Source organism: Pleurodeles waltl, chromosome 3_1, assembly GCF_031143425.1.
Source record: "Pleurodeles waltl isolate 20211129_DDA chromosome 3_1, aPleWal1.hap1.20221129, whole genome shotgun sequence".
Taxonomy (NCBI): domain Eukaryota; kingdom Metazoa; phylum Chordata; class Amphibia; order Caudata; family Salamandridae; genus Pleurodeles; species Pleurodeles waltl.
In genome coordinates, this window is record NC_090440.1 from 1471751409 (window position 1) to 1471769652 (window position 18244).

The window sequence follows — 18244 nt, forward strand, 5'->3', positions numbered from 1 at the left end:
GGCCAGAGTCCTACCCCTGTATGGATGCTGTATGGGGCACCAGAGGAACAGGTTAACCCAATGACATTTTCATGAGTGATAGGGTTTTGTGTGATGGTGTAAGGGGTAAGTGTACTGGGGAGGGAGTGCATGCACAGAGTAGAGGCGTGTGAGCCAAGAGGAAGGGTATGTGTGGGTACTTGGTGAGTTAGATGTGTATTGTCCACTGCTGTTCCTATGGGGAATGTGTACCGGACGTTCCGCTTCTGTCTGTGCCATCCATACAGGTGAACGCCCATCAGAAAAAAGGGATCTGGTGTGCCATCGGCAAGCAAGTGTGGACCCTGGGGGTCCACAGCCGGCAGAGCACCTACTGCAGAAAGTGGTGAGAAGACCTGAGATGCTGTGCCCGGAAGACTGCAGAGGCCCAGCTGGGGATGTCCTCCCAACGAGGGAGGGTGCTCATCGGGCCCTGACCCCCCCTAATGGCCCACATTTTGGCAGTGGCCTAACCTGAGGTGGATGGGCATTTGAGGGCAGCACAGCAGCCACAAGGGGGTGAGTGCAGACTGGATCCTGGCACTTGGCTGGGCTTAATAGTGATATTGTGCCTCAATGCAGGCAAAATGAGATTGTTGTAATGACATCCTGTGTATTGTCTATTGGAAATGGGTATTATGCACTCTGGCAGAGTATTGATAGTAGATGTGTTGGCATGCTTTACTGTAAGTGGATGTACATCTCCCATCAAAATACCTCACCATGTCTGGAATTTGGAGATGCTGCTATGACATTGCAACCTGTGTGAGACCATCCTACTTATGCGAAGGATGTCTGTATTACTATTACCCTAAGCATTGAGTATCACCACCTCCATCCATCTGCATTAGTGGCTCTGAGGTGTCCGTCTACTCCCATCTGTGTAGCATACCTGTGTATGCTACTGTGTGACTCTAGATTTCTCACAGGGACTGAATACGTCATGTACTGGGCTCAGAAGCCAAAGGAAAGGGGGTCCAAAAGACCACAAAAACTCCCTGTGTATAAATGCCTACTGATATTTGTAAGGTGTAGGAACTTCACTAGAGGACATTGGACCCTAATCCTCCTAAGAACAACGTGAGTCAAAAGGTGGTGAAGTCCCCACTGAATAAATGCAAATGAGTTTCTCTGAGTCCGTTTTGTCTAAGGACATGTGGTTTTCATCAGACAAGACTGAAGTCAGTATCAGTGTTGCTCCAAATCCAGTTCATTATTTGAGAAGAACAAAAACAGTACAAGGTAGAGATGTAGACACTCTTCGGTCCAAGGAAAATGTGAGTTAGGACAGCCAACACGTGTTTCGCCCCACAGGCCCGTAGGCCAGGGCTTTCTCAAGGCTGGGAAGGAAAAGGAGATGTTGTGTGATTAGATGGCAAAAAATAAAAAGGTGCAATTCTTGTGGGGTAGTTACAGTTACACCAATGGCATGGTACCAGAGGTGGTAGGTGCCTTGACAGGCCTTGAATATGTCAGCATGGTATGTATATGGGATGGATGACAATGCCTACATCATGTCCTAATAGTAAGTTGGGGGCACATCTAATGGGCTCTGACTTTTTTGCTTGCCTTGGTCAAGCTGAAGTGGTAGATTAGGAGAGGCTGGTCTATTGAATGTCACATGTCATGTAGATGTGATTCTAATATTGCATTTAGTCTCCCCTGGCCTGCTCATGTAGCAGTAGGATGTGTAAGTGGTGTACAGGCAGTGGTGTTGGCCCATTTGTGCCTAATGCATCTTGACATTGACCATCTGAGATGTGTGTTGTCTGTCCTCTGTGACAGATATTGTCATTTCTGGAATGGTGTTTGAGGGTGAAGTTGTCATGTTGTGCAGTCTGACAGGTGTGACTGCATGTGCGGTTGCATTGTGAGTGAACAATGATGTACAATGTATGTTCCTGAAGAACATCTGGTGTGACACTGCACTCAGTGATTGAGTATGGATGTGTCATATGTGCTATATGGGACTTTTTCGATGCACTTAGCAGTATGATCCGTTGTGATATATATGTATTTAGTGTCTGCTGTTCTGGCTGTATGATTGGGTCAGACTATTCAAATGGCTCTACCACCAACTTTCATTTTACACATCAGATGTCAACTGTTTGGGTGTCTGACTTGCAATGGCCAAATCAATATTGATTTCCACATAGGCATCACTGTACAGAGTGTTTGATCTGGCATGTAATGTGATAGGCAGGTTCAGTGTGGTCTGCGAGTGGAGTTGTCTTCAATGTTATGGATATATGATGGAGGGCATGGTCTGACCATGTGTAGTTACAGTACTGGCCAGTAGTGTATTGTTCAGTCAGCTGGACATCCAATGGTCATGGAGAGGTATGAAGTGTATTCAGCCATTCTATTGATAGTGCATCCAGGGCATGCTGTGACAGCAGAAATGGCTTTGGTGGTCATCATGTGGATGACTTCAGTTGTGATGTTCTACTCAGGTATTGATGTAGGAGTGAGGGTTGCAATAGAGGTGTGAGTAGTAGAGACATGTTGTGACATGATGTAGGTAATCTATAATGGCACCTGCGAAGGCCTAGCCAGGATAAGTATTGTCACAGAAGTGCTTGTTAACATGTGTGCATGAGAGGTATATGTTAACCCATTTTCACCCTATTTCTCTCCATGCCCCTCCCTCCCTCTCTCTCTATTTGTGAGCATCAGCATCATCAGTCAAAGAAGAAGGGGCACAGGCGAGTTGGGAGGCAGCAGCCCACAGGACCCTGGAAACTGGAACCAGCGAGGCCGAGGGCGAGGAGAGTGCCACGGGGCAGACTGGAGCTGCCACTTCTTCTTCAGATTCCTTCTCCAGTGAACACTCCCTGGTGGTTGCGGACCCATCTTGGACACCCCAGCACCATCATTGTCACCACCACCCTTACTAGCACCACCATCCCTGTAGCTCCCCACCCAGTTGCCCGTGTCCGGCTCACCCAGGAGAGTGGTAATCTCCTTTGTCGCAGGGACCTCTTCCCCTGCCCCAGTCAGCCCTTCTGCCCTCGGTGAGGAGGCTATTTACTTCCTGAGGTCCATTTCTGTGGGTAAGTCCACCATCATCAGTGCTAACCAGGGACTGGCAGCTCAAGTCCAACAGAGCAATGCGTTCCTGGAAGGCATTCACGGTGCCCTAGCTGGTCTCCAGAGATCCTTTCAGGCTCTGGCCTCCTCACTGACTGCAGACAGTGTCCCTTTGTCTACCATCCCCCTCCACCAACCTCTTCCCAATCCCAAACCCCTATCCCTAACCCCATCCAAAGCACACATACACACAGGCATGCATCCACCTCAACAGACAAGGTTACCACTGACAAACACCAGCACCACAAGAACCACCACTGGCATGCATACAAACAACACCCACCTGCAGACACAACAACATCCACTACATACACTGACTCCCACACTATCCCCTTCGCCACAGACACTACACCTGACACACCTGTAGCCACCACACCATCATTTGTGGATCCAGCCACACTTGTCTTACCCACAGTCACCACAATATCAGACCCTCAGACATCCCCTCCAGTCACCACATTCACACCCACCACAACCACTGACACCCCCACATGCAGCACATGTGCCATACCTGCAGACACCACCCCAACAGACAGTCGCCCATCCAGCATGGCACCTCCCTGCACCTTGTCCTCACCTCCTCCCAAGACACTTCAATATCCACACTCACCCACCCTACAGACACCCAGCACCCACAAGCATTCCATGCATGCACTTGCACCCAAAACATCCAAACCAACACATCTTACTACCACTAACTCTCCCTCCACTCCCAAACCCTTTTGCCAGGACTACCCTGTGTGTCAAAAAAGCATTTCCTTGCAGAGTTTTCCTTGTTCCCTACTCCTCTCCCACCCCGTGATACACCCAAGTGTTCTTTCTTCCTCCACAGGTCCAATCCTTCCACCTCCAAGTCCTCCCCTGCCCTGCTAGTGCCCATGCCCCCTTCCCCTGCCAAGATGTCTACCCTTCCCAAGCCCAGGCCCAAGGATCCCTCTCCCAAACCCAAGCCCAAGGACCACCCTCCCAGACCCAAACCCAGGCCCAAGAAGCCCCCTGCCAAACCCAAGCCCACACCACCTCTCCACTTTCCCCCTTATTCCTGAGGTACCTCTGTGCCCCTTTGATGCCCCTACCATGTGGAGGTCATTTTGCAGTCAGGAGTCAAGCTGGGGTTGTATTATGTGCCATTGATGTCTTTGGCACTTCAGACTGGCCATTGGCCTTTTATTTGTACATAGTTTTCTTAGATATTTTATTATTTATTAATACATCTGGGCCAACATGTTGTTGGATATGATGTTTACATACTTGTCCTGCATTTCTTTCTACATGGCAGTTTAGTGTTTGTGGACTTTGGTTTGTGTGTGTGTTTGTTGGTTGTGCCATCTGTTGTGCCTGGGCTGCATGTGTGGGTGTGGCCATGGCATTTTTCCCGCTGTCATTGCTGTGTAATGTGTGTAAGATATTGTGTTGTCACGTGCATGTGAGTAGCTGAATTGTGTATTGTTTGTGTAGAGATGTGCAATGGTGGTGTTGTGTACCCTTGTGTAGTTGTTTTGTATGCGTCCTTGTGTATGGTGATGGCTATGTCATATGAGTTGTGTGTGGTGTTAGCGTGTTGTACGTCTGCTTTGTTGTCTGCCAGTGTGAATGTCTTACTTGGTTGTCTGGTGTTTTTACGTGTTGTCAGTATGTGTAGTCATGTGGAGGTGTGCAATGCATTGCTTGGCGTAGCATGTGTGTAGTTGTGGTTGTGTTGTCATTGTGTGTATCAGTACTGTGTGGATAGTTGTATGAGACAGTGGTGGGACTGTGTGTGCAGGTTGGTGTGTGTATGGCACGTGTGTGTTGGCTGTGGTATGTGCAGTGTGGGTGTGCATGTGTGTAGTATTGGTGTGCGTCTATGTATGTTGGTGTGTGTGCGTGTGTGTATGGGTGTATTATTATGTGTGTGTGTCACCATTGCCTGCCATCCCAAATGTGTATGTTGTGTGTGCGTGTGTAGTTTGGGTTTACCCTCCAGTCCAGTAGGTATGTGTACTCACGATTATTGTCTTAATCGCTGTCACTGGTTCTGGAGTCGTTGGACAAGCAGGAACAGTGGGACGACTTCCTGTTCAGGTTCCATGGCGGCTCCAGTCAGGTATGTATTCCTGTAGGTGAGTGTTTCCTTTTATAGAGTTGGTTTCCGCCAGTGTTTTTGTGGTGGTGTGACCACAGCGGAAACCCTGGTGGTGTGAAGCCTTGTATATGTCTGGCGGCAACATGGTCCCCGCAGGCCTGAAGGTGCCTACGGCCATCCATGGCAACATGTCTACACTGGCGGTACTGGTGGTTGTTTGGATGTGTTCTGTTGGGAAAACCGCAATGCTCATAATTTGGCTGTCTTCACCGCTGGGCTGTTGGTTGTATGACCACCACCACCAACATGGCGGTCCTGGGACCATCAAACTCATAATGACTCCCTTAATGTTGCAAGATTGTTACATCTATGCTTAAAACTGTACCCTGTTCTGGTTTACTTTTAGAAAATATTGACATCAGTGATATTAATCGAATTGGCTCAATTTAAGAAATCAAATAGTGCATTGATTTTTTTTTCTTGTAATCCCATGGTGATTGATGTACATGGAGATACATGATAGCCCTAATTATACAGCATTATGTATGCATTGACTTTAAAAGGTTTAATTTTCTACACAAAATATACCTTTGATGTTTATAATATTGACACTTACTCGTTTACCTGCTTCAAATTCAATCATTTTGCAAAAGTTGTAAATGGAAAAAGTAAATCTGCTACACAGTTTCTCTTTCTCTTGCTTACCTTGGCTTATGTTTTTTCATTTGACTACACTTCTCTGCACATATGAAGGGCCCCATGCAATGAACTGGTTCATAAGCGCATGAAGGCGAGAAGACCAGCTGAACTACTTTAAGGCTGTTGATATATCTCAATGGAGCAATTACGTGAAATAAACATATCTAATTTCAGTACTTGCCTGGCTCCAAAATGAATCCATTGAGAATAGGAACATGTCAGCAGTATAACTATAGAAGACAGAAACTGACAAGTAACATGGCTCAACAGCTACACCATACAACACATTTTTGGGCTTTCACTGTGAGTGAGTCTCTATAAGTGAGTTGTACTCATGGTAAATTCTTAGTAAATGGACTCAAAGTGAAAGCTGTCAGAGTCCACCTTTTAAGATAAGGACACTGCTGCACAGTTAGGTAGGAGGCTCTGAGCTGATTACAAGAGAACATGTGAGCACACATGTGTGAGCACATGTTTAGGCAGCATATGTTAGACTACTAGCTTATGCAGCCTAATATCGGTGCCCAGATAGACTGTTGCAGAAGGGACTCTTCTGAGATTGATACTGATGGGTATTAGGTTGGGGGCGAATCCTGCCCTAAAGTACACTTTTACAGTACTTTTCTTACACCGTCCAGTGAGATAGCCATCTAGGGGCAAACATGCACACTGAGTATAGATTTACCATTCCTAACACTTCTACACTCCAGGTATTTTAAGAATTGTCAAATTTTCCTTGCTCAGCTCATAATTAGATTCCAGGATTTTGGCTCCCCTCTCACTGGGTCAAGTTAATTACTCTGCTCCCCAGAATCAAATGCCTCCACATATACTACAACCATTAACATTGCTTGATCCAGTTCTTGGGAATGGAAGGGAAATCTGCATCTAATAATGAGTTTGTCACTGTCCACCTGGGCTGGGACAGTCCAAACCCACAGAAACATAGGAGGTGGGCCAGCCCTCGAGCCAACAAAGGAGGGACTTGTCTTTAAAGTTGTGAGGGACAGAACTGAAGCTCACATGAGAGGTCTTTCCATACACTTCTTGAAGTTGCTATATTTTATTGTCCTAGAATGCTGCACAAGAGGGTAGGGACAGAGGGTTGAGTGATTGTTGTGAGCCACTTCCCTGAACTCCAGGTGGTTCTGATGGGGCATCGATAATCCCCGAATCCAGTGAAAATTGACTGTGCAGCAACTAAGGACACATTGCAGCCCTAGGAGTTTTCAAGGGGAATGGGATTGGGATGAAAGAGAAAGAGAGAAATTACAGGACTTCTGCATATTCAGATTTCTCTACTCTGGTCACTGCAGGGCTCAAGGATATCTGGACTGTGGTTCTGGATTCAGGATACTGACAATCAGGATTATTCAGATCCAAGGTTCTGGACTCGGATTTCCCTGTATTGAAAACACACTTTAAAACAGGAATAACTAAACAGATCTTTGGCATTAACTAGCATCAAATCAACATACCAATAATTCACACTAGAAACATTCCCCAGTGTGATTCAAGAATTATCCAGGAATTATCATGAACTGGAATTATCATGTACACGAATTTCCACTAATAGAAAATAACCGGAAAAATCACAACAAAACTATTTTAAATTCATCAATGGTTCAAGAGTCTCAAAAGTTCAAGGATCATATGCAGATATGCAAAGGCAATCAGATTATAGTTCTCAATTGTCCCAAAGGTCTTTAGAACACCAACATCAGATAGATTCTGATCAAGAAAACATGGATTGAAAACCAACTATGAGCACAAGATCCATGAAGGCACAGCTCTTGCAAGAAATACAACTTTTCTCTAATGTCTTTGGAATCACAAGATAGATCCGGATATTATTGCTGGCTTTAGATGAGATTGATTATTTGGCGCTGATCAAGATCCCAAACTAATAGGGGGCATGGTCTGGTTACAAATACGGATGGACTCGCGAGCTCTGCACGCCAGTGCACCTACAACCAAAGCAGTAGCCGTCCCACTGCTAGCGAGGACCAGCAATGGTGCCCTGCTCGACATTGCTGTTAACTGGAGCCACTGGCTTGGCAACCTGGAGACAGCTCCCCCTGTTATGGTGAGCCCACACAGCTCCCACGAGGAAAGATGGATTTGGGCCTAAACAGAGGGGCGGAGCAGTGGCCAGAGTCTACGCTGCCTGCCGATCCCTCGAGCCATGATCGCGGCTTACCTGCAGACCTGGCCACACACTACAATGTGTGGAGTGACCAGAGGAGACCCGGCAGATCACCTCGGGGACACTGTCCCCTCACCTCGGACCCCCGCTGTACTCCATCCACTCCTGAGACTATCCTCAAGCGATGGTGGGTTGGAGCGCCATCCCAGCTGATCGGACACCACTGGAGATGGTACAATGTCATTGTTGTGGCCTTCCCCCATACACGCTTTTGCCCCCCACCCTGACCGGAGTACTCCTGGGGTGGCGAGAGCCAGGGGCACCAACCTCTGGGGTGGGAGCCAGGCCCGACACTCCATGGGGCACCAGAGCAAAGTGCTTTGAATGCACATCAGCCGTACCATCCAAGAAGGTGAGGGATGGCACTAAGCATGTGAGAGGCTCCCCTCCCAGCAGACACCCTGCAACTCCCATGTGGGGTCCTCCAGACATCATCAACAGGGCCCATTGTTGACCAACTGGACCACCCCTGCTTTTTCCCAGCATCATTCCACACTCGTGAGGCAGTGCCCACCCTGTGGGGTCTCAGCTCAACTCGCACAGACTCTGAGCCCCTGTGTTCCCAACTTGGATGGGGGGGCAGCACTCTGAAGCCGCCAAGCACCCCTCTCACCCACTATGCCAGGGTGCAGGTGTACATCCACACCCACAGCTACCATCCTGTTTGCCATGGCCTCAAGGATGGCCAAGGGTTTTCTCGCAAGGCCCATCCACTAGCCACCCAATCTCTTGACAAGTGCCCCCACCTAGTCCTGTAGCTGGAGACACTTGGGGCCTGTGGATTCTGCCAGTGGACCTGACCTCACTCACACTTGATTCAAACAAGATTGTTCCACTCCCCAAAGGTGTAATCCTGGTCAGTGGAGGACTCAGGCAATCTTGGCCCTCCCATCCTCTTCACGCCTCCAGGGTGAGAGCCAACTGCCTGGTAACAGTGGTGCCTCGCAGAGTCCTTGAATCTCCCTGCCCTTCGAGGACAGAACACAGACTGCTTGAGAGCTGCCCTGAGGGTTGCATCCTTGACATCAGTGCTGCGCGGCCCTCGTGTCCTGCTCTCCCCCCAGCCGGTGCACACTGGACCACACTGGAGATGCCCCCTGGCAAATCCACTGTCAAATCCACTAGCAAGCTCGCATGGCAACTACTCTTCTCAGAAGCTCTCCTCCAACCCCGCTCCATGGGTACCGTGATGAGACCGTAAATGGCTGGCTTGTCTGCATCCCCACTGGCCCAGTGCTGGACACCACCATGGACTGTATTCTCCAGGGAATCACAGCTATAGGAAATCGGCTAGAAGGAATGAACTCCAGCATCTCTACATTCACGGCCAAGACCAAATCCATTTGCATGGACATTGTGGGATTCCAGAACCACATGACAGATCTGGAACATCGTGTCACGGTGGTGGAGGACCAACTCAATAACCTACCAGAAAGAGATCAGGAACTCCTCATCCTCCGGAGAAAATTAATCGACCTAGAAGGTTGGAGTCAGAGGGACAATTCCCTCTTCTTCGGCCTCCCAGAACATGTGGAGGGATCAGATACCGCAGGATCCCTCAAGACTACCCTCCCCAAACTCATTGGCCTCACCTTTGATCCACCCCTGCAGTTCCAGAGAACACATCTCATTGGCCCGATGCGGCAGGATAGCTCATCATGCCCTCACCCCATCATTATCTGCTTCCTGCATCATGAGCAGGTTAGACAAGTCCTCACCGCGGCCCACTCTCAAGGCCCATACAGCTACAAAGGGCACAAGGTACTCATTGCTGCAGACTTTTCAGGAGAGACAAATGAACGCCGCAAAGCCTTCCTGTCTCTTTGACTTTTACTTCATCAACTGGACATAAAATACAGCTTATTAGAACCATCCTGAATGTGGATCATCAAGGAAGGCAAGTCAAGTTACTTCTACAATCTGGACGATCTGTGCCTCTTCCTAGATGGCCTCTAAACCCAAGTAATGGACACAACACCCTTGGGCTCATCCTCCTCACAGCATGATGGCCTCGTGGCACCCCAGCTTTACCCTGCCCTGCCAAATGGGCGGCGATACATCAACAGTAGAACTCACCACAGAGGCAGGGACACCAAGAGAGCTGCAAGACTCCACAACGACAGGGACGTGGCTTTGAAGGCAAGGGCACACCTCACTCAAAACCAGGACACAGTCCCTGCTAAAGCCTACCCCCAAACCAGATTGAGGTGCTTGTGATCCACTGTACTTTATCCATTCTCCTACCTCAGTTCAGACCGATGGGACCTGCACCCTATACCTGCTGGACAGCTGAGTATTCTGCTTCATGACCACATATGATATGACCGTCCTAGGCTGCATCTTGCCTTGGGCGCACCCTGCTTTGGAGCGGCGTTGTGCTTTCTTCACTACTATGCCACTTTGCTCCTAACCTGACATGACCCTGCAGGACCCCTCTTCCCTCTCCACCTCTCCACGTCTACCTCAAGGTAGGCCAGTTTGTTGGTTGTTAATGTTTAATGCCCTTCTTTGTACTGCAGATTCCCGATCTGATAAATGTCACTTGGCTATTTCAAATGCGTCAAAAGTTTTACTGTTTAATGGTTTATATTGTAACATACATTTATTGGATCTCTGGGTACTACTATTAGCTTCACTGCACCAATCCTTTATTCTTCCCAAACTGAGAGCACTACCGAAATCAAGACTTGCTTCATGTTGAAGTCTGTGTAACCTTGTCTGCCCCAGCACTCGACCTTGGTCGGCCTGCATCTCCTTTGTCTGCTTCAAGACCCACAACCCCCACCCTCTGCTACCCCTAGTAGCACAGCTTCACAAGTGCTTCCTCACTACATGCAGAGTGGGGATCTGACCCTGTTGTTCCACCCCAGTGAGACCCTGGGGCCCCCGTATGCTTCCCTGGCCAGCTCCTTGGCCCCAGTGGGCCCTCCTCCCACTCATTCCCTTAATTGTACCCCACCCATTTCACACGCCTGGCATTCTAAAGGGATCCCACCTGGCATGCTGGCTCCACAAGCGCAGACCCGTGGTCTACAGACCCAGACCCTTGGGGGCATATTTATACTCCGTTTGCGCCGGATTTGCGTCGTTTTCTTTTTACGCAAATTCGACGCAAAACTAACCCCATATTTATACTCTGGCGTTAGACGCGTCTAGCGCCAAAGTCCATGGAGTTTGCCTCACTTTTTAGCGTGGACACCTACTTTGCGTTAATGATATGCAAGGTAGGCGTTCCGGTCTAAAAAATTGACTCCGAGGCATGTGCGCCGTATTTACACTCCCGGGCAAAATTCACGCCCGGGAGTGGGCGGGACCAAAAAAATTACGTCCAGCCGCTTTTGCGCCGTTTTTTAGTGCCTGGTCAGGGCAGGCGTTAAGGGACCTGTGGGCTCGGAAGGAGCCCAGAGGTGCCCTCCCATGCCCCCTGGGACACCCCCTGCCACCCTTGCCCACCCCAGGAGGACACCCAAGGATGGAGGGACCCATCCCAGGGACATTAAGGTAAGTTCAGGTAAGTATTTTATTTGTATTTTTTTGTGGCATAGGGAGGCCTGATTTGTGCCCCCCTACATGCCACTATGCCCAATGACCATGCCCAGGGGACATAAGTCCCCTGGGCATGGCCATTGGGCAAGGGGGCATGACTCCTGTCTTTGCTAAGACAGGAGTCATTTCAATGGGGGTTGGGAGTCGAACAAAATGGCGCAAATCGTGTTGAGGCGATAATTTTGCCTCAGCCTGACTTGCCCCATTTTTCGGCGCCCAAGCTCCATATTCCCCTACGCCGGCGCTGCCTGGTGTACGTCACGCACACCAGGCAGCGCCGCAGGCTAACGTCATTGCATAAATACGGCGCCCACATGGCGCTTCAGAATGGCGTTAGCCGGCGTTAACTTTTTCGACGCACAACTGCGTTGGCGCAGTTGTGCGTCGAAAAGTATAAATATGGCCCTTGGTGTCTTGCCCAAGCCCTGAACAGGGTATCATGTTTACAGCCGATCATTTTCTTCTTGCTCTGTTTCTTCAACCACCTTTCCCACACACCTTTCCTAACTTTTCTATACCTTCCCTCTCCCCCTCCTCTCCACCCACTTCATTCTATCCTAGCATACCTCATACTCGGTCCCCTCTATCTACTCATCACGCCCCCCAGACCGGGCTCGTGGAAACTCCCCTGCTCTACTCGATACCCAGACATCCCCACCAGTTCTCAAAACCTTTTCCCTGTCTAAATACCCCCTTTCGTACCGCCTCCTTTGACCTTTCCCCCCCAGGTGCATTTCCACATCATAGACATGGTCAGCCCAGCCTCTCATCCACCTCATTCTCTCTGTGTGTGCTGTCCTGGATGTCAATGGGCTGACACTCTACACGAAACGCAAGAAGGTGCTCTCCTACCTTCCATCGAAGCGGGCAGATGTGGCCCTATTGCAGGAGATACAGCTTGACAACCTCATATCTGCTAAACTATATCTGGATTGGCTAGGAAAGGTTATCCATGGCAGTTGTCAGGTACCGTTGGCGTCAGGAAGTGGATCGATCAGGAAATACGGCGTTGTGATATTGATTCGGAATACCCTGCCAGTCACTATCATCAAATCATGTTCTGATCCAGATGGCAGATATGCCTTTGCAAAACTGATATATGGAAACAGCTCACTTTGCATTAGCTCTGTATATGCACCCACGGGCACTAAACGCTACTTTCTCCTCCAACTCAATCGCCTCCTCATTGAGATCAGAGTCTCTGAGTTCTTAATCGGGGTGACTGGAATCTTGCCCAGTATGCAGTACTCAATAGAACAGGCCTTCTAGATGTGGGCAACAATCCTGGAAGAGCCCTAATGTGGGTCCTGATCTCAGACCACGGCCTGGTGGACCATTGGAGACTCGTCCACCCGGCAGACAAGAAGTGCACCTTTCTTTCATCGATACACAATACCCATTCATGGTTTGATTATCTCCTCATTTCACAAAGACTGGTGGCCCAGGTCCGGGGCTCTCAGAGCCTAGAAGCTGCACTTTATGGCCATGCATCTCTGTTACTGTCCATAGACTTGGGTCTTATCACCCTGTCGCCTACCAGTGCAACAATATCATACCACCCCAAGACAAATCCCAGTTGAGGATGCACATCTCCACATACCTAGAGGAAAAAAATGGGGCTTGGTTACTTTCCACAGGGTGCTGTAGGAGTCTGTAAAGGCAACCATCTGGGGGCAAATGATGTAAGATGCAGTGATGGCTAAGAAACAAAAGGTGGCTCACCACAAAGAATTTGAAAATTACATTGCATCTCTCAACCGCCAATACACAACCCGCCCCACTCTGCCCATCCGCCATCATTTAGAACAAGCCAGAGTGGCTCTTAATGAACTATTCACTTCAAAATTGGAATATGTGCAACTGCTCCTTAAAGGCTGTCATTATTAGCAAGGGGAAAAGCCTGGATGCCTGCTGGCAGCCCAACTGCATCAATGAGAAGTGGCACAGGCTATCCCTGCCATCCACTCTTCATACGGCTCAATTCTCACCCACCCACAGGACATCGTCAATGAGTTGGCGTCCTTTCACCACATACTATACACCCCGGAGAAGTTAGCCGATATTGACCGGGTAGAAACCTTCCTGGAGAGTGCAAAGATACCCTGTCTTCCAGATGAAGGTCGGGCCCTACTGGAGGGTGAGATCAGTAAAATAGAGATAGCTCAAGCCATATCCAAGCTCCCATACCACAAGGCACCAGGAAATGATGGGTTCACTGCAGAATTCTATAAGAGGGCCTGTGAGGAGGTCATCAACTCCCTCTACGATGCTTTCCAGGAGGCAGTCCTTGAGGGCTCCTTAGGCCCTATCTCCAACAGGGCAGTCATAGCGGTCCTCTCCAAACTGGGCAAGGCTCCCTTTCCAGCTACCAGCCCTTCTCTTTCCTGAATGAGGATATCAAAATCCTCACCAGCGTCACAGCTGCTCGCCTCTGCAAGGTCATCCTGTCCTTGGTACATCACACCCAAATGGATTTCGTACTGTCCGAACATCTAAAAATCATCTCTGTACCCTCTCACATACCCTCCCAGAAGGAGCTCAGGCATTGTCCCTTAATGCAGAAAAGGTGTTTGACCCCAATGATTGGGGATAATCATTTGCTACCTTACAGAGATTTGGATTAGGAGATCAATTCACAGCTAAAATTATTTTACTATATGATGATCCCACAGCCCAGGTCAACTGCGGTTGCTTCCTGTCTGACCCTTTCCCAATATGGGGGGGATGCAGCAAGGCTGTCCACTCTCGCTGCCTTTGTTTTTGGTAGCCATGGAACCCTTGGCGGTAACCATTTGTCAATCACCTCTTCTCACCGGCATGCCCCACCAGGGAGCAACGTCTAAACATTATCTGTATGTGGGTGATACCCTACTAACTCTGAGAGACTTACAATGCTCCCTCCGGGCCCTCTTGAGGACCATAGAAGCCTTTGCGACCCTGTCCGGTTACCGGGTGAACTGGGACAAAAGCAAAGCCTGCCCCTCTCAACCGCTACCACAGCGGTGGCTATCCATGGTTATCCCATCTGCTGGACACATTCCCACCTTAAGTGCTTGGGTATCCTCATCAGAAGAGTGCTGAGTCATATGGTGGTGGATAACTTAGACCCCCCCTATCAACCGCATGAAGCTAGATTTTGAGAAGTGGTCACACTTGGGGCTATCTACGTGGCAAGGTGCAGGCAGTGAGGACGGTCATACTACCACAATTCACTTATGTGTTGGGCATGCTCCCCTTATCAGTTCCCTCGATGACCCTCCACCTTTTAGATGCGGAAATCCATGCCTTTCTGCGAGGATCCTCACGCCCCCGTTTGGAGTCTGCCAAACTCCTGGCGCACCACTCATATGGGGGCCTGGGAGTCCCTTTGATAGAACAATATGCCCTGGCCTGACACCTTTTTCAATTAGCATATCTGCTGCCCGAGACGCCAGACCCACCACAATAGGTCTCCACTGAACGAATGTTACTCTCTAGCCATGGTGGCCCTGACCCCCTATACAAGGTTAACAACCACAACCACGCCACACCAACCCGCAGTTCCAGGGCATGCACAAATCATGGCAATCTCACCTACATATGCAGGCCCCCATCTCGGATAACGACACCTGGGTATTGACGGTAAAACTCCTAATTGGGCTCAATGGCATGCAAAGGGTATCCATAGCCTGGATCAGATTGTAGCTGATGGTGACCTGAAGCAGTTTTGATGCTTACGAGAGGAATTTGGCCTTCCTCCCCAGCAGGCATGGCGATATCTTCAATTGTAGCACTACCTATGACACAACATGGGAGCCCGCCCATGAACCCTCACTCCCTCACTCGTGGTATCACATCTCAGATTTTGGGGCCGCTTCAAAAGGATGATGTCAGGCCTGTGCGATGTCCTCATGCGCCACCTCTTCTCGCAACTCCTCATTGACACTCTCCACATTAAATGTCAATCCCACCTGTGGTTAGAAATTGAGGAGGACTGGTCTGACATTGTGGAAGCTCTAGACAGGGACACCCGGGAAGCTTCTTTGATGTTCTGCCTAGTTAAAACACTACATGAGCAGCACTGGACACCAGTGAAACTCCACAGGGAGGGCATGCTGCCTCATGCAAGTTGCTGGTGATATCCGGCTAAAAGCTACAACATCTCCCGCACCCTTTGTGATTAGCACCACCCTGGGTACTTTAATGGCACTCAAGGAGCCCTATTCCTTCTCACTAATCCTCTTACACAACACAATTGACAACCCGGATCTGACCCGTCCCCAATGCTGCCTCCTGCATATGGCCCTCACAACTACCAAGAATTACGTTCTCTGCCACTGGCGCTCCCCCACACCACCTTCTCTGCAAAAATGGACAGTAGTGATGGTTCAGACGGCAGCCCACAAACGCATCATTTACCAACTGCAGGCTCAATTGCCAAAATTCCAACAGACTTGGGTGCCTTTTTTCTGGGATGACCTCAAGCACACCTGACAGCCTCTGGCCACCCATAAGCAAGCACCACTGCTGGCACTTCAGCAACCTAACTAGCCGCCCAATCTCCCCTTTCCAGCCTTTCTCCCCTACTCCCTATCCCCTTCTCACTGCACCAACCCGCCCCTTCCCGCTTCCCCTCACATCTTGCCTTCCCCCTCCCCCATCTCTTCCCTCCCGCTCCTACCCATCTACCTTGCCCCCATCCCCTCTGTCTTTCCCTCCCCCCCACTGGACCCACTCGGAGGCTCGGCCCTCACTCAGCCCATCTCAGCTGTGTCCCCACTGCTGCTGCAGGACCCTCATGCTTTCATGCACCATCATTTTCTTATTCCGTCATACACCTCGCAACCAATGTCCCGGGACACCGCTGCCTATCTCCCACTCCTCATCCCTGTCCTTCCCCAACAGTCCCCTCTGGCCATACACTCCCGATAAGGCACATAGCACACTTTCTGTCATCCAGTTTATGTTCAACTGAGACCCCCCAGGACAATATAAGACAAGTGCCTTTCCTTTCCCTTATCTTCCCCCTCCTACTTTTCCTCTCCAATTGTTACCCCTGACCATCGTACCTACTGCCCACTCCATCACGCTTCTCCCTAACCAATGAACTCTGTTTATTGTTCTATTTCTTGTCTGTGTTGAAATGTATGCTGGATTCAATGTACTTTTTACTTCCTCAGTATAAAATTACAACACAAAAAAAGATCCCAAATTAAACAGAAAAACTTGTGTTGCCTTATTTGGGACGACTCATGTCTATTTGCCATCACAAGAATGCGAGATATGAATTGCGAGCTGCTCGCTTTTTACAGGTAATGTGGTAACTGTGGAGATCAGAAATACTAGGTCCGAACGCAGGAAGAGCACCACTGTGAGGAGAAGCCTGATGCTGTGAAGGCATAGATGCCACTGCAAAGAGAGGACTGCCACTGCGAAGGGAAGGCTTCTGAAGACTGCAGACAGGTAAGCATTGCTTCCAAGTGAAATGAGGCTAAGCAGGATTAAGGGGGTCATTCCTAGATGGAACCGCCAGAAGACCGTACCGCGGTCAAAAGACCGCGGCGGTCATTCTGAGTTTCCCGCTGGGCTGGCGGGCGACCGCCAGAAGGCCGCCCGCCCGCCCAGCGGGAAACCCCATTCCACGAGGATGCCGGCTCCGAATGGAGCCGGCGGAGTCGAAGGGGTGCGACGGGTGCAGTTGCACCCGTCGCGATTTTCAGTGTCTGCCACGCAGACACTGAAAATCTATGTGGGGCCCTGTTAGGGGGCCCCTGCAGTGCCCATGCCAGTGGCATGGGCACTGCAGGGGCCCCCAGGGTCCCCACGACACCCGTTCCCGCCAGCCAGGTTCTGGCGGTGAAAACCGCCAGAACCAGGCTGGCGGGAAGGGGGTCGGAATCCCCATGGCGGCACTGCTTGCAGCGCCGCCGTGGAGGATTCCCTGGGGCAGCGGGAAGCCGGCGGGAAACCACTGGCTTCCCTTTTCTGACCGCGGCTTTACCGCCGCGGTCAGAATGCCCCCGGAAGCACCGCCAGCCTGTTGGCGGTGCTTCCTCCGTCACCTACCCTGGCGGTCATAGACCGCCAGGGTAGGAATGACCCCCTTAGTCTGAAACACTGGCTTTTATAGCCAGCCCGAACTAGATTTAAGGAAACACATGGGGAAAAGAGAGAAACTCGTTAGTCATTATAGTAATTGTACAATCATTCAATCAGAATTTGTAGAGCGCACTACTCACCCATAAGGGTCTCAAGGCACTAGGGGTGGGGGCGGTCCTCTGTGCTTCAGCCGAAAAGCCAGGTTTTAAGATCCTTCCTGTATTTAGGTAACAATGGTGACTGCCTTAGGTGAAGAGGCAAGGTTTTCCACCTCTTTGCCACAAGGTAGGCGAAGGATCTTCATCCAGCCAAGGTCTTCCGTATGCAAGGTATGGTGGCTAATGCCTGTTGAGTTGAGCGGAGATGTGTGGTGGTTGAGGTAGGATTGTCCTAGGTCATGGAGAGCCTTGTATGCGTGGACGAGGAGATTGAAGTTGGTTCTTTCCTCAACGGGGGCCCAGTGGAGGTGATTGCAGCAGGGGACACCCAGGATGAGTCTGGCAGAGGCGATTTGGATGTGCTGTAGTGCTATGGTCAAGTCT